The sequence below is a fragment of the Staurois parvus genome, unplaced genomic scaffold, assembly GCF_062004578.1.
Source record: "Staurois parvus isolate SC_StPar_1 unplaced genomic scaffold, SC_StPar_1.0 ptg000120l, whole genome shotgun sequence".
In the NCBI taxonomy this organism is placed as follows: domain Eukaryota; kingdom Metazoa; phylum Chordata; class Amphibia; order Anura; family Ranidae; genus Staurois; species Staurois parvus.
The window spans coordinates 6,313,262-6,337,901 of record NW_028317916.1 but is presented as its reverse complement, the minus strand read 5'-3'; the positions used below and the strand labels follow the sequence as shown (position 1 = coordinate 6,337,901).

Genomic DNA, 24,640 nt, shown 5'->3' with positions numbered 1-24,640 from the left:
ATTGTTTTCCTAAACTAAGGACTTTTTTTACTCCTGGTACCTAGGTGGGCCGCAAAATGTACGATTAAACATTGGACTCCCAACCAGTCTATCTGGAGCTCTCCACATCCCAAACCAGAGATGACGTATCCCACATACTCAGGGCCATCACAATAAAACAGCATCCCACACCCTACTAGGCCATGAGGAGCCTCCATACACCACTACTCCAAGCCTCCATCATAACTATCCTCCTCACCCTCCTCCTCTGGCAGGTTTTTTTTTGCACCAGACAAACATTCTCAATAACAGGAATGTCTGGACCAGATGACAGTTAAAGTGTTACTAAACCCACAACAGTAAAATCAGTCTGTATATGCAGTAAAGCATGCTTGTTATACTCACTGTGGAACCTAAGGGGTTAATCTTGTTTGATCTTGACTTCCCTGCTCCTCAAATGTCCACACCTTATCTCCTGATAAGACAAACTGAACCATAGCCATTCTGCACATGCTCAATTTAGTGTGTAGAGGTTTTTTTTTTGTTTGGGAGAGTGCATGTGATCAGCACAGGACCAATCAGCACTGTCCAAACAGAGGTCAGGGGTTCTGCATTCTCCTAGAGCAGAAATAAAACTCCTCCTATAAGCTTTAACCAGTGCTCTGCTGGACACTGATAGAAGTCACAAGATTGCTCTAACTGCTGATGAGAAAAGGTATTTAGCAGTTTATATTTACTAAAATAATTGCATTTCCATGCTGTGTGTACTGTGGGAGAACAGATATAGTGAATGCAGGGTCCTGGGTTTAGTAACACTTTTATCGTGCTTTATTTGTGACATTTCAATACAGTTGTATTCACCACAGTGGCATTGCAATGTTAATGGTTCATGTCGCAACCGTTGAGCTGGAAAAAAGTAACCGCCTTGCCTATGATCTGCATCTGGTCCAGAATGAGACTGTACAATCTGATTGCAACATATATGATCACCACAAATGGCATAACCAATACTGTCCAGGCTGAATGGGCTGGGGGCAGGGTGAGATTTTTATTGATTGGAAATGTGAACTGAAGTGTTTGATTTCATGAAGGCAGAGATGGATGAAGGGTAGCTTAGAACATAACACCCTCCGACACCACACACATGACCGCACCAACAAGTCATCCGACACCCTTCAACTCCCAGCCCAAGAAAATGGCGGAAGGGGGTGAGCTGAGCCGGGAAACCAGAAGGAGATATTGTCACAGCAACAGCAGCCCAGTGACGAACAGAGCGGAGGAGGGGAGGGGACGGGAAGCAGTTGTTTTGAGTCAATAAAGCTTGTTGAACCAGTTGTTCCTGTTGTTTCCGCAAGGCATGATGGACCTTGTAGTTTGTCTTCCTGTGTAGCATTTGGTCGGTTGCTGGCTGGCAGTTCGGAGTGTGGATCGCACATCAGGAGGTCGGTAGGTGTGTCTGTGTCTGTCCTTGTGTCCTGTGTATCCTAGGAGTGTGATAGGACAGTATACGAGGCTCGGAGGAGCTGTCATTCCCTACACTGCGCCCAGACAGACATCGGTGTCATCAGTGCCCCTCCATCCTTCGTATCACTTGTCCTCTCCTCTGCTGTGACCTGCACGGTTCCTGTACTGGGGGGATGATGACAGTGCTCGGCAGCTGAGGGCACAGGATGTGGAGGCTGACATATGGTAGATGTCAGGGACCTCTGTGTGTCTGATGATGGGGACCTCACAATATAGAGCAACTTCCATCCAGTCCCTTCACTTCACTGGGATCCCCAAATGAAATCCAAGACTTCTTCTCTAATAAGGTGCATGGTCATAACACATCTACTATTGTTAGTTTTATGCAGGATTTACCTGTATATTTATAGTGACAGGAAGGTGAGGGGGCCCTGCTCCAGAGAGCTTGCAATCTAAATGGGAGGGGCAAATGATATGAAGGGTGACAACTGATGGAGGAAGTAAGACAACCCATAGATTATTATTATACAGGATTTCTATAGTGCCAACAGTTTGCTCAGAGCTTTACAATATAATGGGAGACAATACAGCAACAATACAGTTCAATACAAGAGGGTTTGGGGGCCTGCTCCTTGGAGCTTACAATCTAAATGGGAGGGGCAAGTGATATAAAGGGTGACAACTGATGGAGGAAGTATGGCAGGCCAATGATTATTATTCTATAGGATTTCTATAGTGCCAACAGTTTGCTCAGCGTTTTGCAATATAACGGGAGATAATAAAGTTCAATACAAGAGGGTTAGAAGGGCCTGCTCCTGGGAGCTTACAATCTAATAGGAGGGGCTGGTGGTACAAAAGGTAACTGATTGTCTTCCCATCTACCACGGGTAGAAAGAAAGCTAATCACTCGATTCCCCTATTAACACAGTGAATGTAGATGGCGGAATGCCTCCCACAGAGCTCTATGTTCTGCCAGCGTATCCGACAAGACGGTTGTACCCAAGTCCATTGATGAGTTGACTTTGGTACAATCAGCCTGCCTATACATGGATCGAATCGCAGCCAGTCCCTGTTAAACCCGACCGTATTTTGATCCATGTATGGCCGGCTTCAGGGCCTTGTCACACAGGCCTGATCGGAAGCTTCATGTTACTCTGTGTATACCCACCTACTCCTAGTCCGTCCAGAAACATGACGAAGCGGAGGGAGCCTGATGTCCATTGACATCCAGCCACCTATAGAGCTGTCATAGATCCACCACAGTCCACTGTGTAAAGCCGGCCATACAAGGATCAACGTTTGTCCAGTTCAGCAGGGACTGGCCACATTTTGATCCATGTATGGGCATCCTGGTTGTCGATCCATCAGTTGACTTCTATGCAACCAGCATGTCAGGTTTTTCTCATTCGATCAGTGCCACCAGCTATAGCCGGCAGCACTGTTCATTTTATTTTTAGACTCTGTTCACATATATGCAAATTCAGATGCCTTTTGAAACGCACCGATTCGCATGACATGTGAAATGAAACACTTTTCTGTGGAGTGTGTTCACATACATGTGGGCTGGCTGCAGTGTGATTTTAAAAAGAGTCCTGTGCGATTTTAGTGCGGTGCGGGTGTGACTTCCAATCTGATACACTTTAACAATTCGCATTGGAATCGCACCTGCACCGCATGAACAAGATCGTACCGCCTGAACAAAATCGCAATGCATCTTGGCCCACATATAGGTGAACCCAGGCTAACAGCCGCTGTGGCAATACAATGGCACAGTGGTGAGGATTCCCCTATCTACATTGAGTGTGTGGATGGAGGAGTTGGATCCCTTTTTTTTCCTCTTTATTCAACCCACTGTTTCAATGGAAAAAAAGATAAATGTATGGGATGCCTAAGTGCAGCCACAAACTGAATGGTCACAGATGTAAAAAAAACCTGACATCTGTCCCTGCTCATGAATCTCCTGCTGAACGAAGCTGAGCGTGTGAAAGGAGCCTAAACATATTCTAAAAAGCTGTAGGGACCTTTTACCTGCAGAAAATGCAGACACAGCAGCCCATTCAAATGAATGGGCTGCCGTTTCCACGCACCTGCGGCACACACAGCCTCATACATGTGAACTGGGGCTAAAGGTGGACAGAGTAGGAGATAGCTGGACATAATGAGGTAGGGATGATCTCAGAGCTGGACAAATTGGGGTAGGGACGATGTCAGAGCCGGACAGATTGGGGTAGGAACTATGTCAGAGCCGGACAGACTGGGGTAGGGGCGATGTCAGAGACGGACAGATTGGGGTAGGGACGATGTCAGAGCTGGACAGATTGGGGTAGGGACGATGTCAGAGCCGGACAGATTGGGGTAGGGACGATGTCAGAGCCGGACAGATTGGGGTAGGGACGATGTCAGAGCCGGACAGATTGGGGAAGGGACGATGTCAGAGCCGGACAGATTGGGGAAGGGACGATGTCAGAGCCGGACAGATTGGGGAAGGGACGATGTCAGAGCCGGACAGATTGGGGAAGGGACGATGTCAGAGCCGGACAGATTGGGGAAGGGACGATGTCAGAGCCGGACAGATTGGGGAAGGGACGATGTCAGAGCCGGACAGATTGGGGAAGGGACGATGTCAGAGCCGGACAGATTGGGGAAGGGACGATGTCAGAGCCGGACAGATTGGGGAAGGGACGATGTCAGAGCCGGACAGATTGGGGAAGGGACGATGTCAGAGCCGGACAGATTGGGGTAGGGAGGATGTCAGAGCCATACAGATTGGGGTAGGGGCGATGTCAGAGATGGACAGATTGGGGTAGGGGCGATGTCAGAGACGGACAGATTGGGGTAGGGACGATGTCAGAGCCGGACAGATTGGGGTCTGGAGGATGTCAGAGCCATACAGATTGGGGTCTGGAGGATGTCAGAGCCATACAGATTGGGGTCTGGAGGATGTCAGAGCCATACAGATTGGGGTCTGGAGGATGTCAGAACCATACAGATTGGGGTCTGGAGGATGTCAGAGCCATACAGATTGGGGTAGGGAGGATGTCAGAGCCATACAGATTGGGGTAGGGAGGATGTCAGAGCCATACAGATTGGGGTAGGGAGGATGTCAGAGCCATACAGATTGGGGTAGGGAGGATGTCAGAGCCATACAGATTGGGGTAGGGACGATGTCAGACCCATACAGATTGGGGTAGGGAGGATGTCGGAGCCATACAAATTGGGGTAGGGACGATGTCTGAGCCATACAGATTGGGAGGATGTCTGAGCCATACAGATTGGGAGGATGTCGGAGCCATACAGATTGGGAGGATGTCGGAGCCATACAGATTGGGGTTGGGAGGATGTCGGAGCCATACAGATTGGGGTTGGGATCATGTCAAGCCAAAGTCCTTGGCGTCATTCTGGACTCAAACCTTTCCTTTCAACCTCATATCAAATCTCTCACAAACACATGCAGACTCCACCTCCGCAATATCGCCAAGATACGCTCCTTCCTTACCCCAGACACCACTAAACTACTAGTACACTCCCTGATTATCTCACGCCTGGACTACTGCAACTCCCTCCTCACCGGCCTACCCCAGTGCAGGCTCTCCCCGCTTCAGACCATCCTGAACTCAGCGGCCAGACTCATCCACCTCACCAGCCGCTCCACCTCTGCCACCCCCCTCTGCCTCTCCCTCCACTGGCTCCCCATTGCCCAACGCATTAAATTTAAATTGCTCACCCTGACCTATAAGGGCATTCACAACACTGCCCCTAACTACCTCACCGACCTGATTCCCAGGTACCACCCGTACCCTTCGCTCTTCACAGGACCTCCTTCTATCTTGCTCCCTGGTCTCCTCCTCCCACGCACGACTGCAAGATTTCTCCAGGTCCTCCCCCATCCTCTGGAACTCACTACCCCAATCCATCAGACTGTCACCTTCCCTCCTCACCTTCAGGCGCTCCCTGAAAACCCACCTCTTCAGGGAAGCCTACCCCACCCTCACCTAACAGCCGCTGCCCTTCCCTCCTCCTACCACTCCATCCCCCACAGCCGTTTCCTCCTGTGCCTCTACCCCCTCCCTCCTAGATTGTAAGCTCGAAAGAGTAGGGCCCTCTAACCCCTCGTGTGCTGTTTGATGATACTGTTCTGTTTCATGTATTGTCCCCCCTCTTTTGTACAGCGCTGAGCAAACCCTTTGGCGCTATATAAACTCGATAAATAAATAAATAAATGTCGAAGCCAGACAGATTGGGGTTGAGATCGGAGCCAGACAGATTGGGGTTGGGACCATGTCGGAGCCAGACAGATTGGGACCATGTCGGAGCCAGACAGATTGGGGTTGGGACCATGTCGGAGCCAAACGGATTGGGGTTGGGACCATGTCGGAGCCAGACGGATTGGGGTTGGGACCATGTTGGAGCCAGACGGATTGGGGTTGGGACCATGTCGGAGCCAGACGGATTGGGGTTGGGACCATGTCGGAGCCAGACGGATTGGGGTTGGGACCATGTCGGAGCCAGACGAATTGGGATTGGGACCATGTCGGAGCCAGACGGATTGGGGTTGGGACCATGTCGGAGCCAGACGGATTGGGGTTGGGACCATGTCGGAGCCAGACAGATTGGGGTTGGGACCATGTCGGAGCCAGACAGATTGGGGTTGGGACCATGTTGGAGCCAGTACAAAAAAATAAATAAAACTGTGTGTGTGTGTGTGTGTGTGTGTGTGTGTGTGTGGGGGGGGGTATTTTTGCTGCAAAGGGGGTGAAGGTCTGCTCTAAGTGATCTCCTTTGTCGGCTCACTTATGTTATTAATGATGCAGGCTTTCAGGATAACTTGGGCTGCATTCACATTCTAGTGTTTTGTGAACACACATATAATTGTGTAAGTTTGCATGTGTTTACGAAACGCGTACAAAGTGTCACAATTGCAGTGCTGTTAGTTGTTAATGGCCCTCCAAACCCGTTTAAACAGATGTTCATATTTTGTGTTAAAAATGCCAAAACTCTTGGATCTCAGAGGTGCATGAGCTACTTTGCTGTGTTTGTCACACACAGGGCACCCCCTGCATGTGGCTCAAAAAACACACAAATGCACGGTTGGGTTTTACTCATGTCTACAAATTGCTGTAATGTGACTATAACCCAGAGGCTTGCATATTTAATAACGTAAGTTGGCCAATAAAGTGTCTCACTTAAGTCAGAACTAATCACCGCACTCATTTATTCTAACCATCCGATGTTTGTGAGTTCCATCACCATCAGCAACATCTTGTCTTTGGCTTCTTCTGGGTGCCGGGTCTAACAGTCTTGATTGACCAATGCATGCTGATGGAACACCTGCATATGCACAGGAATTCGTTTATCCTGACACTGAGGCACTGCGCCAAGAATGAAATGTGCAGATAAGTGTACATTCTAAGAGCTTGCCAAGGGGCAGGTAAGTGTGCTTTATTACAGTAGAGACATAGCATGTCTCTCCTGCAGTAAAAAGCCTGTATACTTATACATTTTTTTTTAAACACTTTCATTTCTATTTAAAGGGCAAGTTCACATTTTATTAAAACAAGTAATACATGCACATCTATTTGCAGGTAAAAATGTGCATTTATTATTTGTTTACACTGCAACCGGTAAAGCATTGCACTCGTGCTCAGCAGATGGGTGCATTGCCAGGATCCTGTAGACTCCTGTTTGGGAAGGAAGTTACTGAGCTGCAGGAAGATGAATAAACTACAAGCGTGCTCTCCAGCACCCTCATAGTTAATTAGGAACTACAAGCCATCGGCTGCAGAGCCCGATCATACTTGTAGTCCATTTATTCACAGAATGATATGGCCGTGTGGGTAGAGTCCTGCAGTGCTGGGCTGTTTTTGAAGTGTGACAGCGGGTGCGGAGAGAGGATCCCTAGCCCGCTGTCACAGGGAGGGGAGGATCGGGGGGAGAGCAGGTAGGAGCTGGAACATGTTACCCAGACAATAAGTTCACCTTTAGAAACATATTATATGTTCCACCTGTTTTTAGGTCAGGCTACTCCAATCTACAGATAACTTCAATTGCACAAGTCAGTTGTGTATTTCTCTGCTCTTTCCAACTCATGGAGCCACTCTCTGATTGTACGGGCAGACAGCTTACACTGACCGTCTTCAGGAGCCCTGCATTGCACTTGCAGTTTGCTGATTGCTAGTGCAGTGCTCTTGGGGGAATAAAAAAAAATAGTAAATGTACATTTTTTTTACTTGGAAAACGATGTTCATTTCTTCTTCTTATTCTTTTTTTTTTTTTTTAAAGGTGAACTTTTCCTTTAAACTTCAATCCTTCTGCATATTTTGTACTAGAGTGCTGGCAATACACAAGGTAATTATCAGAAAGTTAACATAATAATGGAAAGACCTGCTTAAGGCCGGCCACACATGGGTCAAAAATCGACCGATTTTTCGTCCGAAAATCGGACCTAAGAATAATCGGCTGTTAGTGGGTCAATGGCACCGGCCGATTTTCGTGGTTCCTCCCCTTTTCGGTGATCAGGCATGTTGGAAAATTTGTGAAAAACTACCGATTTTTGATTCAATGATGGTCAAATCATACGATCGTTTTTCCAAAAAGAATATGCGCATGAGCCGTGACCTGGGATGAACAGAAGTTTTGCATGTTATATGGGATGAACTTTATGACTTGGTCGGCCAGATTTCAAAATCAGTGATGGCTGACGAATTACCAATGACGTTTCTGATTTTCGGACGAAAAATCGTTCGGAGTTTGAACCATGTATGGCTTGCATCACTCTGAAAAAGTTCAGACTGCTAGCAGCAGATTTTCTTGATTTGTCAGATCCTTTTGAAAGCTAAGGTGCAATGTGTATTATCAGCCTTGGTGGTATAGCCCCCCCCATTCACACATGAGCATTTTTCTTGCCATTTCACTACGCCTGACCATGCTCAACGTGCAGAATCCCAATCTTTCTAATTGTCCCTGTTTACACTTGTATGTTCAGTTGTCCTCGGGCATTTTTGGCCTCATAGACTTCCATGCAAACATGCAGTGTGAGGGTTTTTGCTTGTTTCCTTGCGCGTCTTTGTGCCAGAAGATCTCCTCTTGTATTGTAAACCTGCTCTTCCTCTGTTGCCCAGCCCAAAGACCTGAATATTGATACGCATGCTAAAGACTTGTAATATGCCTGTACACGACTGAAAACGTCTTTAAAAAAAAAAAAAAAAAAAAGTTTCAAGTCACCAGGAATACGCTTTGCTTATGGTGCCAGGGGGGATCATATCATTAAAAGGATATCTTATGGTCTGGCCGTATGTTGTGTACAATATAGTGCAATTATTAAGTTTCCAAAAAATTATTGTTTTTTTTTTTATTATTATTATTTTTTATTTTTTTTTTTTCAACCAGCCTTGCCTAGTAAATCATGTAGTTTGTAGACTTACTGACCTTGCCCTTCTCCAATCTCCAGATGACTCTTCGATTAAACAAGTGAATTGTGTAATTCTCTGCTCTGTCCTGTCACTTACCACTGTTATCAGTAAAAACTGGCAGGCATTGAAGATGCAAATAATGTGTTCCCCTTATCAGCCAAACTGAACAGGAAAATCTAGTCTTGCTTGGTTAAACTGTACTGCTGCTGAGTGACCTGACCTCTTCTTGGCAACTTGACTTGCAGCATATTAAAACAGAAAATGAACTTTTGACAATTACTTTCCAGGTGCATCAAAGGAAAAGGAGTTCAAGTTTTAGGCTGGCCATACATTATACAATTTTCTTGAGAATTTTGAATTAGATTTACCAAAAACCATATAATATGAGGTCAAACCTAAACAACAATTTCAATTGTTTCCAATTAGGCAGGTCCTTGCACTACATAGTTTTATTTATTTATTTCAGGTACTTGTATATCGCTGCCAATTTACACAGCACTTTACATATGCATTATACATTCACATCAGTCCCTAACCCTCAAGGGGCGTACAATCTAAGGTCCCTAACTCACATTCATACATACACATACTAGGGACAATTTAGACAGGATCCAATTCACCTACCAGCATGTCTTTGGAGTGTGGGAGGAAACCGGAGTACCCGGAGGAAACCCACACAGGCACAGAGAGAACATGCAAACTCCAGGCAGTTGGTGCCGTGGTTAGGATTCGAACCAAGGACCCTAGTACTGCCAGGCGGAAGTGCTAAACATTTAGCCACTGTGCTGCCCCAACATAGTTGAAGGTAAATCTAAAAATTGGACAGAGAATTGTATAATGTATGGCCAGCCTTACGGTGACAGGCAGGAGAGAGGCTTTTTGGACACAGGTTGCCTCTGCTATCTAAGGAAAATGAACTGCACACCATTGTGATGTGGCTATGTGCATTTTGTAAATGGCATCGCAGTGCACTTCCATTACATACCTGCATGGTAGCTCACTGCCATGCATTGCGATACTAATAATTCAGCAGGTATGATGTTTTAGAACAGTTTTGTGGCCCATGCAGTGCAAGAGATGCCGTAACGTAATGCACATTAACATGCATGTGATAAAGCTGAACGCCAGGAAATCTAAAAACAGTACAAGGTTTAACTTCTCCTTTTATGTCTAGGGGACTTGGTAAAGCACGCTCAATGCTCATTTATGTTTGCGGCAAGGACAGCTGCTCCTCTGAAAAGAGATCCACACTCAAATTGCTTTTCAGAGGAATTTGACATGCTACACTACCAGGGGCAGACTGGCCATTCGAGAAATCAGGCACTGCCTGAGGGCCCCGGTCAGTAGGGGGCCCCATGAGATGCCCCTGGTACTTTTCATAGGCTTTTTTGGGTGTGGTTTGAGTGTGGACGAGGACACAGTGACCCCATGATCCCCTGTTGCCCGGGGGCCCCATGAGTTGTCAGTCTGCCCCTGTACTCTACAAAAGCTGTAACTGCATGCATTGCGCACTGTTGTAGCATGGTCCCATTACACTTGAATAGGTTGTGTTTGGCAGGTGATGGTGTCCGAAGAACACAACAAGGGTTATATTTACTGCAGTGGCATGTGTGCACCCCCAACTTCCTTTGCAGCTTGAGGGGTAGTAAAAATACAGCTCAACCATGTTGTCTTACCGCCCCCAACCGCTGGTGTAAACAAGCCCTTACATACCTGATCCTTCTCTTCTGCAGGCTCTTCCACACTGCTATACTGGTTTCTGCAGCCTATTCTTCCCTTGTGCTCAGGCAGTTTACGGTTCTCAGAGGATATCAACACCGATGCGTAGCCCACAGCCCTGCAGTGGACATGAGGATGTTGAAGAACAGTACGTTTTTGGAGCATGGGGGCAGGGCTGGCAGTTAGGCAGTAAGTAAAACTGCTTCGATATAAACAAGCAGTTAACTGTTGCAGTGCAGGTACAGCCCCGCAGCAATGCAAGATTTTTAGTATGGTATTTAGCTGATTTAGGGCTGATTCACACCAGAATGCCGTGCAGGAAGCCTGTGTTCCATGTGCTTTTCCTGCACTGCATTCAAAACGCACTGTACCTGTGATCTACAGCCGGTGGTAAACGTAATGACACGCCAAACGCAGGTCACAAACGCAGTGTATTTGCCTGCACCGAATTGCATGGTACAGTAGTACCATGCAATCCAATTGCTGTGTGTTTTTTAAAGTAGTGCATGCAGTACTTTTGGTGCAGTCTGGTGTGATTTTGGACCATTCAAATTAATGGGATGAAATTACACTGAGGCCTTAATAACATGGCATTTACGTGCCAACTGTGGAAAGAATCCAGCATATTCCTACACTTGGATTCACAGGTGGATGCGGACAGTTGCAGCCGCTTTGCCTGTACCAAGCAATGGCAGGCTGACAGCAGCTGAGCATATGTGTTCAGATATAATCAAACATGGAGTGATAATTTGTGGTTCTGGACAGATGATTACCCCTTGAGCACAAGCTGTCTGCATCCAGGGGCGATCATCTGTCCAAAACAGCAGGTAATCTCTGTGCAATTGTATCCAAACATTGGTTGACAGTTGCAGCCAAAGCTGTCATTGCTTTGTATAGTCTGAAGAGCCACAGCTCTTTTCATCCACCTTTCAATCCAGCTGCAGCAATATGCTGGATTCTTGCTTCAACTGACAAATGCCATGTGAATGAGGCCTTCATCAGAAAGTTCATTTGGACTTTAAGGGAGAACTAAACCATGAGATGCTCCCCTCTGTTCTTGCAGTACATTGTTATATGGATTTTTATTTTTGCCTGCCAAAAAAATAGTTTACATCTACCTTACCTAGTAAAACTTTTTTGTTTTTGTACTCTTTGTACTTTCTAAAATTAATCACAACCATTTGCATACCAATGAGAATGACTTCTAGACAGGATAATTCTCATGAGAAAAGTCATGCATAAAATATTTCACCAGGAAGTTTCTATGAAAAAAAAAAGGTAATAAAAACACGACCTAATAAAAAAAATAGTTTCCTCCATCATAAGCTATGCAAGTAACATGTTAAAGCAACCAGACTTGTGTGATTGCACACACTGCTCCAATCCTAAGCAAGCGGCCAGTTTGTATGTGACTGTAGGAGTGAGTGCAGCTGCATCCAGAGTTGTTGTTTTAAAGTGGTTGTAAAACATAGAATGTTTTTGTAAAATAACAAACATGTTATACTTGCCTGCAATACCAGAGCGGCCCTGAACCTCCACTTCTGGGGTCCCCTGCCAGCACTCTAGGCTCCTCCTCCTCTTCTCAGTGTGCCTCCTGAAAGAAATCAATACCTATGGGGGCACACTAGCGTGCTCTTTTTTTGGGCCATGCTGGGTGTCTATAGACACACACAGCTAGGCTTGACCCTACTCACTCCTCACAGGATTTGACTGACAGCTGCAGTTCCCGCTGCTCTTGACCAAGCTTGTGGGAGCGGGGAGAGAACAGATTCAGTCGGTCACAGCGCTGGATCGAATAAGTAATTGTGGGGACGCACAGAAAATGGTAGAATGGTTAGTTTGTTTGTTTTTTACCTTAATGCAGGGAATGCATTAAGGTGAAAAAACATTTTATCTTTGTACCACTTTAATCTCTGAAGGCAGAAAACTTTCTGCCCCCCATTGCTGTGTAAATGTGGCTTAAAAGATTAATATTTTTTTCTTTGAATTCCTCACACTTGCCTAGCTACTTATTTCCTTTTAGTAAATGTAAACCAGTTAGATATTATTTATATAATTTTAACCTTCAGTCGTACGCACCTTGAGGGTTATGGACTGATGTGAATGTACAATATATATGTAAAGCGCTGTGTAAATTGACGGTGCTATATAAGTACCTGAAATAAATAAATACGCAATCAGCACTTTTATACAAAATTTTATATAAAGGGTTTAGTAGTGTGTTTATAATTTTATATTCATTTGTTCTCCCCTACTTTTCTGTTACGTTTCCCTTTTTTCTCCTATTATTGCGCCTATATTGTAAATTTTTTTTCCCTGCATAATGTCCTTCCTCTTCTGCCATGGTAACTTACGACTGGCATTTGCACACTTCACTACTGGCTTGAGAAAGTGAGTCTCCTTGTCATAATAACCTACCCAACTACCCAGAAGTATTGCTCAGCCAGAACCATGAGGGAGCTGCTACCTGTTGCCGTCTGACAGGTCCAGCACTCCACTCCTCTCTATCTACAGCTTTTGATGCTGGCCACAGTGGACTGCAGGATTTGGCATCTTTTCCTGCTGACCCTGAGCACAGACTGGAACTCCATGAGACAGCTAGGCTTTGCAAGAAAGTCTTTTTTGGGAGCCTATTTCATAGGGTTCATGCATCTGGGTGTAATAAACCTACCGATACCTGGATCTTGCTGTCAGAAGCTGACACAGGCAAAAGACGCTTCTTCCACCGGCAATTAGAGCAAAGCTGATGGGGAACTGCAACACCCTAACCATGCTTGCTCTTCTTGCCACAAGATTGACTCTTAATAATGAAACCTCTACAAGGAGCATTAGCTCTGCCCACACAGTGCAAGACTAAACCACTCCTTCAGGGCCGACTTGTAAATATTAATGGTTTATAATCGGTAGGGCAGATGATACTGTCTGCACATTGTTGACATCTGCATGCTGGCCCTAGGTAATGTTGACCAAATTTATTCTGTACACATGTAAACGCTAGCACACAATTTGTATAGATTAAATGAATACTCTCCTCCTGGAACTCAGGTTTTGGGCATTTATTTTTTTTTTTATTCCCCCTGTATGCCACTATAAAATTACCAATTTTAAATGTCCAAATGAGCATGGTCATGTTGGCTTATAATTGAGCAAAATCACCAAATGTCTTTCAAAGTTGCTTTTTTTTTGTTGTCTTGCACCCATGTGTTTTATTGTATCAGTTGGTGCATTCTCTGTTGGTTTTAGTTTCTTATATATTGGTTTTAATATATTAATAGTAGAAAGGTCTGGTCCGAGCATGTAGGCCCTTTACAAAATAATCTAGAGTGGGTGACTGGGGACAAAGAGAAGGCAAATTTATTAAAAACCTTCTTCAGCTCTGTGTATACATGGAGCATGGGGGAGCTCTTGTCCATAATGGGTATGGTATTGACACAGCTCCAGATGATCCACATGGGCTCACAATTGATATGATCCAGAAATATTTAGACAGAATAAAGGTGAATAAAGCACCTGGGCTGGATGGCATACACCCATGGGTCCTTAAAGAATTGAGCTCTGTCATTTCAAAGCCATTGTTTCTCATTTTTAGGGACTCTTTAATGACTGGCATAGTACCACTGGATTGGAAAGGCCAATGTGGTGCAAGTATTTAAAAAGGGGTCAAAATCTTTACCAAGTAATTATAGACCTGTTAGTTTAACTTCTATAGTTGGGAAGATACTGGAGAGTTTAATAAAAGACCACATAGATGAGTTCTTGCTGAAAAAAAATATTTTAAGCAACAGACAGCATGGATTCATGAAAGACAGAAGAAGTTAAAACAAATCTGATTTCTTTTTATGAGGAGGTGAGCAAAACCTTGGACAGAGGGGTGGATGTGGAATACTTGGATTTTACAAAAGTGTTTGACACAGTTCCCCACACACGGCTAATAAGGTGTAAGGTAAAGTCTACAGGCTTGTAAAAATCTGTATGTAAATGGATAGAAAACTGGCTAAAAGATCGTCTTCAGAGTGTAGTGGTTAATGATTCATACTCTGAATGGTCTAGGGTTGTCAGTGGTGTACCCCAAGGTTCAGTGTTGGGACCCTTACTTTTTAATATATTTATAAACTATATAGGGTTTGGGATTAAAAATACCATTTGAGTCTTTGCAAACGACACCAAGCTGTGCAGTGGAATATTGTCCTTACAGGATGTCTTCAATTTACAAGCTGACCTCAGTGCACTGTTTAATTGGGCAACTATGTGGCAAATGAGGTTTAATGTTGATAAATGTAAGGTTATGCACTTGGGGGCTAAGAATATGTATGCATCATACATACTAGGGGGTGTAAAACTGGGGGAATCAATGGTGGAGAAGGATCTGGGAGTTCTGGTAGATTACAAGCTTAATTTTTTTTTAAATAAATATCTTTTTGTTAAATTTGTATTTAATACATAAACAGTATACAATTATCAAAACACAAACAATCCAACTAACGTCTTTCCCCCCCTTGTCCCTCCCTCCCCAATAAACTACCCCTGTTTTATATAATTATTTCCATTCCTTTCCTAACCTGTTTACCGATCACAGTCTAAGCCCTTTATACAGTTAGGTCCATATATATTAGGACACAGGCACAATTTTAGCTTTTTTCAGGTATTTACTAAAACATATTCAAGCTATATTTATAGAATGGATATGTGCTGAAAGTGCACACTCTAAGATTTAATTTGAGGGTATGTACATCCAAATTGGAGGAAGGATTTAGGAATTACAGCTCTGAAGAGTATCCATCCCCTCTTTTTCAAGGGACCAAAAGTAATTGGACAATTAAATATATAATCATAAATAAAATGTCCATTTTTAATATTTTGTTGAGAATCCTTTACTGGTAATGACTGCCTGAAGTCTGTAACCCATGGACATTACCAAAACTGGGTTTCCTCCTTCCTCATGCTTTGCCAGGCTCCAACTTCAGCTGTCTTCAGTTATTCTTTGTTTGTGGGTCTTTCTGCCTTTTAGTTTTGCTTTCAGCAAGTGAAATGCATGCTCAGTTGGGTTGAGATCAGGTGATTGACTCGGCCATTGCAAAATATTCCACTTCTTTTCCTTCAAAAGCTCCTGGGTTGCTTTTGCGGTGTGTTTTGGATCATTGTCCATCTGTACTGTGAAGCGCCATCCAATCAATATTGCTGCATTTGGCTGAATCTGGGCTGACAGTATATCTCTGAACACTGCAGAATTCATCCGGCTGCTTCTGTCTTCTGTCACATCATCAATAAACACCAATGACCCAGTGCCACTGGAAGCCATGCATGCCCATGTCATCATGCTGCCTCCACCATGTTTTACAGATGACGTTGTGTGCTTTGGATCATGAGCTGTTCCAAGCCTTCTCCACACTTTTTTCTTCCCATCATTCTGGTACAGATTAATCTTCGTTTCATTAGTCCAAAGAATGATTTCCAGACCTGGTCTGGCTTTTTTTAGATGGTTTCTGTCAAAGTCTAATCTTGCTTTTCTTTTCTTCAGGCTTTTAAATGGTTTGCACCTTGTGGTGAACCCTCTGTATTTGCTTTTGTGATGTTTTCTCTTGATTGTAGACTTTGACAATGATACACCCACCTCCTTGAGAGTGTCCCTCACTTGTCTGGATGTTGTGAATGGGTTTTTCTTTACTATAGAGAGGACCCTGCGATCATCCACCACTGTTGTCTTCCATGGACGTCCATGCCTTTTTATGTTGCTGAGCTCACCAGTGCGTTTTTTCTTTCCTCTGAATGTACCAAACTGTTGATTTGGCCACTCCTAATGTTGCTGCTATCTCTCTGATGGATGTGTTTAATTTTTGAAGTCTTACATTGACCTGTTTCACTTGCATGGACAGCTCCTTTGAACACATGATGTAGGTTCACAGCAATAGATGCCAAATGCAAATACCACAATTAGAATCCACTCCAGACCTTTTACCTACTTAATTGATGAAGAAATAACTAAGGAATAGCCCACACATGGCTAAGAAACAGATTTTGATTCAATTGTCCAATTACTTTTGGTCCCTTGAAAAAGGGGGGGTGGATACTCTTAAGAGCTGTAATTCTTAAACCCTTCCTCCAATTTGGATGTACATACCCTCAAATTAAACCTGAAAATGTGCACTTTCAGCCAATATCCATTATATAACAATAGCTTGAATATGTTTTGATAAATACCTGAAAAAAGCTAAAATTGTGCCTGTGTCCAAATATATATGGACCTAACTGTACTCTTTTCACTTTACGGCTGTCCATTTATTCTGTTTGGTTCTCCAGCTCTACTACAGGGGCACTCATTATTTAAAGATATTTTTTGGATGTCTTAAAATCAAACCACCTACTCCAATCCTTTCTAACTTTTTCCATTCTATCTTCATCTATGTGGTATAGCTCCTCCATCTTATTTATATACTAAATCCTGTCTATCTAGTCCCTCATTGTTGGAGGGTCCCGTACCTGCCAAAATTTGGGGATTAGACCTTTTGCAGCACTGACTAGATGATATAACAAACTATTTTTGTATTGTTTCACTGACACCTCTGTCCTATAAAATAGGCATACCCATGGAACCTTTTTGAATAGTTACCGTATTTTTCGCCGTATAAGACGCACCTAACCATAAGACGCACCTAGGTTTTAGAGGCAGAAAACAGGAAAAAAAAAATTCTGAACTAATGGACTGCAGACACAGCACAGGAGATGACCAGAGACTGCGGACAGCACAGGGATGACCAGAGACTGCGGACAGCACAGGGATGACCAGAGACTGCGGACAGCACAGATGACTGCTGACCTTTGGGGAGGTGGGGAGCGGGTACCTGAATTTGACAGGTACCCGCTCTTACTTCTGCGGAGTTGTTCTTTCATCTTACCTGTTCCTCGATCCAGCCACGCGCTGTCTTCCCGGCTTCTGTAATGGCGCTCAGCATGACAGCCGGGTGCCCAGTGCGCATGAGCGAGAAGCACTTGCGCTTTGTGATTGGTCTGGCGGCTTCTGGGATCTGTCATGTGTCCCAGGTACCGCTTTACCATTCACAAAAAGCACCGCTTCTTGTGCATGCGCACTTGGCACCCGGCTGTCATGCCCAGCGCCCACACTACAGAAGCCGGGAAGACAGCACGCCGCTGGATAGAGGAAGAGGTAAGGTCCCGCTGCAGAGCTGAGCGGCCGGCCCGGTATTCTGACACGGCGGCGGTGGAAATACCGGACCGGCCGCTCCATATTCGCCTTATAAGACGCAGTTTTGGGGAAGAAAAAGTGCGCCTTATACGGCGAAAAATACGGTATCCCCAAATTCTCCTGTGTGTATTGAATTATATCTTGCTAATACTCTTGAATTTTTGAACACTCCCACCATATGTGAGCCATTGTCCCCCTTCCCCCACAACCTCTCCAACACAGTGGTAAAATCTCTTTGCTTTGTTTATGTGCCACACTCGGTGTAAAATACCATCTAGTTAAACATTTATAGTTAAGTTTACTGTATTCATATTCACCACCCCGTGCATCAACTTAAACATTGTATTCTTCTGTTGCTCATTCATTTTTGTACCCAATTCTCTTTCCCATCTCTCTAAGAATAATGGAGGCTCAGATCCCATCCATTCAATAAGGATCTTATATATGTTTACATGTTTATCCCAGTACTCAACATATTTTCAAATGGAAACATATCCTCTGGCATCCTCAGTGGTTGGGGGAGTGTTGAGAAAAAGTGTCCTAATTGCTAATATCTAAATTCATCTAGTGTATAAAATAAATCTTTTTTACGCTTTAATTCTTGAAATGAACATAGCTTCCCCTTATCTACTATATCCCTTAACTGGGCATTTCTATTTTTAAACCATTTCCCAGAGATATCATTCCCTGGTGGAAAAAAATCTGTATCCACCAGGGGTATCAGCAGTGGATTATACTTCCAGTCCATTAATTTATGCAACCCATCCCATATTCTCAACACCTCTCATGTCAGTGTACAACTATTTTCATCTAATTCTCGAAACGTTCGCGGAATCCATATAATCATCTCTAATTGTGCATTACTTAATGTCCAGTCTACCACCCATGATAATAACACTGTCATATAATACTTCCTCATATTTGGCAAATGTAATCCTCCTTTCTCTTTGTTATTACGTAAAACCTTATACTTAATTCTTGATTTTTTTTATTAGCCCATATAAACCTCAGTATCAATTTTCTTATTTTCCTAAAGAAAGATCCTGGTAAATGTATTGGGTGCATTTGAAACTTATACAGGATTTTTGGGACTATCACCATTTTAACCAGATTAATATGTCCAATCCATGAGACCCACCCTACTGAGTCTTCTCAACTCATCTTTAACCACTTGACCTCCAGAGGATTTACCCCCCTTAATGACCAGGCCTCTTTTTGCTACTCGGCGCTGCACTAATTCAACTGATAATTGCACGGTCATGCAACGCTGCACCCAAACGAAATTTACGTCCTTTTTTTCACACAAATGGAGCTTTCTTTCGGTGGTATTTGATCACCTGTGCGCTTTTTATTTTTCACGCTATAAACAAAAAAAGGCCAAAAATTTTTAAGAAAAACAATATTTTTTACTTTCAGCTATAAAAAATATATAGTAAACTCAAAGTTGGTTATAAATTTAGGCCAAAATGTATTCTGCTCCATGTTTTTGGAAAAAAAATCCCAATAAGTGTATTTTGATTGCTTTGTGTGAAAGTTATAGCGTCTACAAACTATGGTATAGATCAGGGGTGGGCAAACTTTTTGACTTGAGGGCCGCAATGGGTTCATATATTGGACCCGGGGGCCGGACCAAGAGTAGATGAATGATGTGTATGTGTCATCCATAGTAAGTATAGTAATATTCCCCCATATAGTAATTCATCCCCCCTATAGTAATTCATTCCCCATATTAATTCATCCCCCATAGTACTATTCCCCCCCAAGTAGTAAGCCAAGTCCCCCCTGTGTCAATTTACTTACCTTTGCTCCGCGCGTTCCTCTCGCCGTGTTCCCGCGCCGTTCCGGTCTTCAGGGCGGACTGTGAGAGGAGTCTAGCTCCCCTCACGTTCGTCACGCTGCCCCGCCTACACACATCCTGACAGCCAATGTATCCCGCGCCGTTCTGGTCTTCAGGGCGGACTGTGAGAGGAGCCTAGCTCCCCTCAGGTTCGTCACGCTGCCCCGCCTACACACATCCTGACAGCCAATGTATCACGCTCCGCGGACCGGATTAAAAGGTCCGCCGGGCCGTAGTTTGCCCATTGCTGGTATAGATACTGCAATTTTCGCCATTTTTTTGTCTAGTTTAACGGACAATTGCGCGGTCATGCAATACGGTACATAAATGAAATTCACATCCTTTTTTTTTTCCCACAAATTGAGCTTTCTTTCGGTGGTATTTGATCGCCTGTGCGGTTTTTATTTTTTGCTCTATAAAAAAAAGGCTGACAATTTTGAGGAAAAACATGTCCAGTAAAAAAAAATAAATTTAAAAATCAAATTTAGTCATAAATTTCTGCCAAAATGCATTCTGCGACATGTCTTTGCTAAAAAAAAAAAAACAATACATGTAAATTAATTGGTTTACGTGAAAGTTATAGCGTTTACAAATGGCGGGAAAGATACTGGGATTTTTTTTTTTTATACTAATAATGGCAGCGATCAGCGACTTATGGCGGTGATCAGCGACTTATGGCGGGACTGCGGCGGACATTCTGACATTGGGGGGTACTGACTTGGGGTCACTGACATCCCCAGTGACACCAATACAGTGATCAGTGCAAAAAAAAAAAACACTGACACTGTACTATTGGGAGGAAGGGGTTAAGTTTATTTTTCAGGGAAGGGTTATCTGTGTGAGGGGAGTGTTTTACTAGGGGGCGGGGGTGTGTACTGCAGGGGACACCGCTGATCGGGAGAGAGAAACTCTCCTGTCCCGATCAGCTTGTCCTGGAGCTGTCAGGGAACTGACAGAAAGCACAGCTACTGCAGCTGTGCTCTCTGTCAGCTATTGCCGCCGATCGCCGGGACATAGCCGGTAACGATCGGCTGTGACCCGGCGACTGACATCCGCGGCTGTGATCGGCGGGACAGGTAGGGCGGCGAGGAAGGGGTTAAGTTTATTTTTCAGGGAAGGGTTATCTGTGTGAGGGGGAGTGTTTTACTAGGGGGCGGGGGTGTGTACTGCAGGGGACACCGCTGATCGGGAGAGAGAAACTCTTCTGTCCCGATCAGCTTGTCCTGGAGCTGTCAGGGAACTGACAGAAAGCACAGCTACTGCAGCTGTGCTCTCTGTCAGCTATTGCCGCCGATCGGCTGTGACCCGGCGACTGACATCCGCGGCTGTGATCGGTGGGACAGGTAGGGCGGCGGCGCGCCTCGCGCGCGCCCCCTACCTGTTTAAAAAACACAGGTTTTAAAACATGGTTTTGCCTGCCCGTGCCGCCCTGCTGGCTGGTGGCATGTGGTTAATTTAATTTATTAATGGTATATAATTAACTTGATATAGTTTCTTCTCCATCCATGTAAGGAAAGTCTTTTTGCAAAATCCATCTCTCTACCTTTTGAATTTAAATTGGGTAACGTGGTTCCAGGGATAAGGCAAATAACAATGGGGATAAAGGACATCCCTGGCTAGTACCATTATACATTTTAAAGGATTCTGACGGGCCCATTTTACCTTAACTGATGCAGAAGGGCCGTTATAAAGCCCTTTTATCCACCTTACCATTTTGGTCCCTATTCCTAATATTTCTAGCGTGTTTATCATAAATCCCCAATCTACCCTATCGAAGGCTTTTTCTGCATCAATCGACAATATAATTGTCGGCTGCTTACCTCTTTTTTTTGTTTTTTTATAAGAGGAGCAATGTTCTTAGACCATTGTCTCTTCCTTCCCTTCCTGGAATAAAACCTACTTGAGCTAAATGTATCCACTCTGGCATCAGTTTTTATCCTGGTGGCTAGAAGTTTTGCAAAAAAATTTGTGTCAATATTTAACAATGATATGGGACTGTAACTGGCGTAGTGTGAACTGTCTTTCCATTCTATATGGATAACTGTTATGTACGCATGTAGTGACTCTAATTTCCATCCCATTATAAGTCATAAAATTTCCATCCCATTGTTTCACATTGTAAGTCATAAAATTAATCGAGTTTATATCTGTTTACTATTTCTCTTCTCCCAACTCTTTCAATTACAGGTAAACAGGCAAAGATTATTCAATTCATGGACAGCTATCCATCTCCATCTTCTCCCGTCCCTCCACCCACTGTACACCCTCCCACCTACATTTGGCCCTAGAATCTGTTGTGGGTTCTTCCCACTAGCAATTCCTAAATTGGGGTAAGACTCGATCCACGCCCACCCCCTCCAATCCCTAACTCATATCATTAGTCTGATTGGAGTTGGCAGCATGTTTGGCCTCCAGGCTATCCGCCCAATCAAAAGTTCTCTCTACCCCTCACTTCATCCTGCCCGTTGTCAAGAGCTGGGAAGGATGGGAGCATGGGGGGTAAGGGAACCATGGTGCAGCCAGGAGAGGACCCGGGGGGGGGGGGGCTCGGGGGCAGAGAGAGAGGGGGAGATGGAAAAAAATACACCACATACCCCAGGACATCTTCTACTCCAGGTGACCCCCTGGGTGTTTTTCCTCCTCTCCCCCTCCCGAAACCCCTCTCCCAACCCTGCCCCGCCCAACCATACCATGCCCCCCTACACTTTCTTCTTAGATACCTGTTGCTCTTGTCAATTTCCTGACTCTTGCTCTCCACTCTCTTTAAGCCCCTCTGACCACCCTTCAAGGACTATTTTATGTGGATCTAATTTCTCACAGAAATCACTTAAGTCCTCTGGGAATCTCAGTCTTGCCGATTTTCCGTCTTTCCATCTGATCAAGCATACTAGAAAGCCCCAATTATATCGCACTTTTTTCTCTCTTATATGTTCTAACAACGGTTTCAGTAGTCTTCTTCTAGCTAGTATCTCTGGAGCAATGTCCGCGAAAATGTACAACTTTGTCTCCTTGTATTTTATTTCGGTAGTATCATGTAGATTTTTCCTGTCTCTGTCTTCATAGTGATGAAACCGAATTATCACATCTCTTGGACTTTCCACAGACACTTCTTGTGGTCGTCTAGTCCTATGAACTCTCTCAATTTTTAGATTTTCTGTCATTGATCTACCCATTATTGTATTACACTCCCTCTTTCCACACTGTATAGTCCTCTGTTACCCCCACTGCTCCGATAGATTTATTAAACATGCATCAATCAATTTAAAAACGTAAATGTCCCGCCGTTGCCCATGGCAATTCACGGTCACCCTCCGCACCGTACCTTCAGTCTCTGCTTACACTTCGGTTCCATCCATGGCATCCCAGCCAGACTTCTAGGCACTCCTGTGGGGGGGGGGGCTTTTATGCCTTGGTGCATATCTGGGGTGGCTCTGGGTCTCCCACAATTAACTCCTCACTAGGTGGGATCCCATCAGAGCTATTTCCTATTCACCTGCAGAGCCTCCTGCTCTCCCGGACCTTTAAGACTTCCCTGTAACATGGGAAGTCATCTGTCATCTGTGCACTCCCAGCCACCGCCTCCTTATCCCAGCTTACCGGGATCCCGACACTCCTGCAGACTGCCGGTCGTCTTGCCTCTCAAGGATCCGGCTCCAGCAGTGTCCCTCACTTCCAAGGACACAGCTGGGACCCTCTGACCGCTGAGCACTGGCAGCCAGCGAGTCCTCCCACCACTCGGACTGGTAAGCATAGATGGTCAGGCAGTATGCAGGGACTAGGTACCAGTCAGTGGCGGGCGCTCATGCTGCTCAGTGTGCCATGTTCCGGCCCCTCCCCCCAGCTTGGTTTAGATCACAAGTTTAATAATCGCATGCAATGCCAAGCTGCGGTTTCTAAAGCAAGCAAATTCCTCTCTTGTATTAAAAGAGGTTTAGACTGCAGAGAGCGAGAGATCATTTTACCCCTGTACAAATCATTAGTAATACCTCATCTGGAATATGCAGTTCAGTTTTGGGCACCAATTCACAAAAATAACATTGGGGAACTGGAGAAAGTACAGAGAAGGGCCACCAAACTGATAAGAGGCATGGAGGAGCTCAGCTATGAGGAATGATTAGAGGAACTGAATTTATTCTCTCTTGAGAAGAGGAGATTAAGGGGGGATATGATCAACATGTATAAATACATCAGTGGTTCATATAGTGAGCTCGGTGTAGAGTTATTCACCCTGAGGTCATCACAGAGGACAAGGGAACACTCTTTACATCTAGAGGAAAATAAATGTAATCTCTAAACACTGAAAGGTTTCTTCACAGTGAGAGCTGTGAAAATGTGGAATAGACTCCCTCAAGAGTTGGTTCTGGCCAGCTCAGTGGATTGCTTTAAAAAAGGCCTGGATTCTTTCCTAGATACACAGAATATAACTGGATACTAACATTTATAGGTAAAGTTGATCCAGGGAATATCGAATTGCCTCTCTGGGGATAGGAAGGATCTTTTTCCCCTGCAGGAGCAAATTGGATCATGCTTTGCTGGATTTTTTTTGCCTTACTCTGGATCAACTGTGTGGGTATAGGATTATAACTTTTATATTTTTTTAACCTCCTTAGCGGTTTTCCCGAGTGTAGCTCGGGGTAAAATTTCAATACCAAGAGCAGTAACCCCGAGCTACACTCGGGCTTACCATGTGGCGCTGCTCAGGGGGTCCCTGCAGCAGTTACCTTGTCCTTCGCTCCCGCGATGTGTCCCCTGCAGCGTCCCCGGCCATCTTCTCCAGCCGATGCCGGCTTCCATGTTCCGGTCCCTGTGACGTGGGGACGTACGGGCGCCGGAACCGGCGGGAAATTTGAAATTTTTAAAAAATGCATTTCACATTTTGTCCCTACTGCTTTGTCCTGTGCCCTGCCTGCATTCATTTTGACTGTTCTTTCTGCCTGGAAACGTAGAAAAGTCCATTTTGCAGAATTGAGTGATAATGATTCGTGGGGAAATTCGTCATCAGACACTGAAAACGATTTTGCGACTTTGCTC

General features: G+C 44.6%; 1 protein-coding gene across 4 annotated transcripts in view; it reads left to right on the top strand.

Annotated features, from left to right (window-relative positions):
• The first annotated feature begins 1,302 nt into the window (after positions 1-1,302).
• The window catches only part of FAM3C (FAM3 metabolism regulating signaling molecule C), a 115,703-nt gene continuing 92,365 nt past the window's right edge, over positions 1,303-24,640 (top strand). The window contains exons 1-2 of one of the 4 annotated variants that reach the window (XM_089672115.1): positions 1,341-1,421; positions 7,723-7,788. The gene's annotated coding sequence lies outside the window, so the exon portion shown is untranslated. Of the gene's footprint in view, positions 1,426-7,722; positions 7,789-24,640 lie in introns of all 4 variants that reach the window. The other 3 variants (XM_089672114.1, XM_089672112.1, XM_089672113.1) reach the window with 3 other exon arrangements.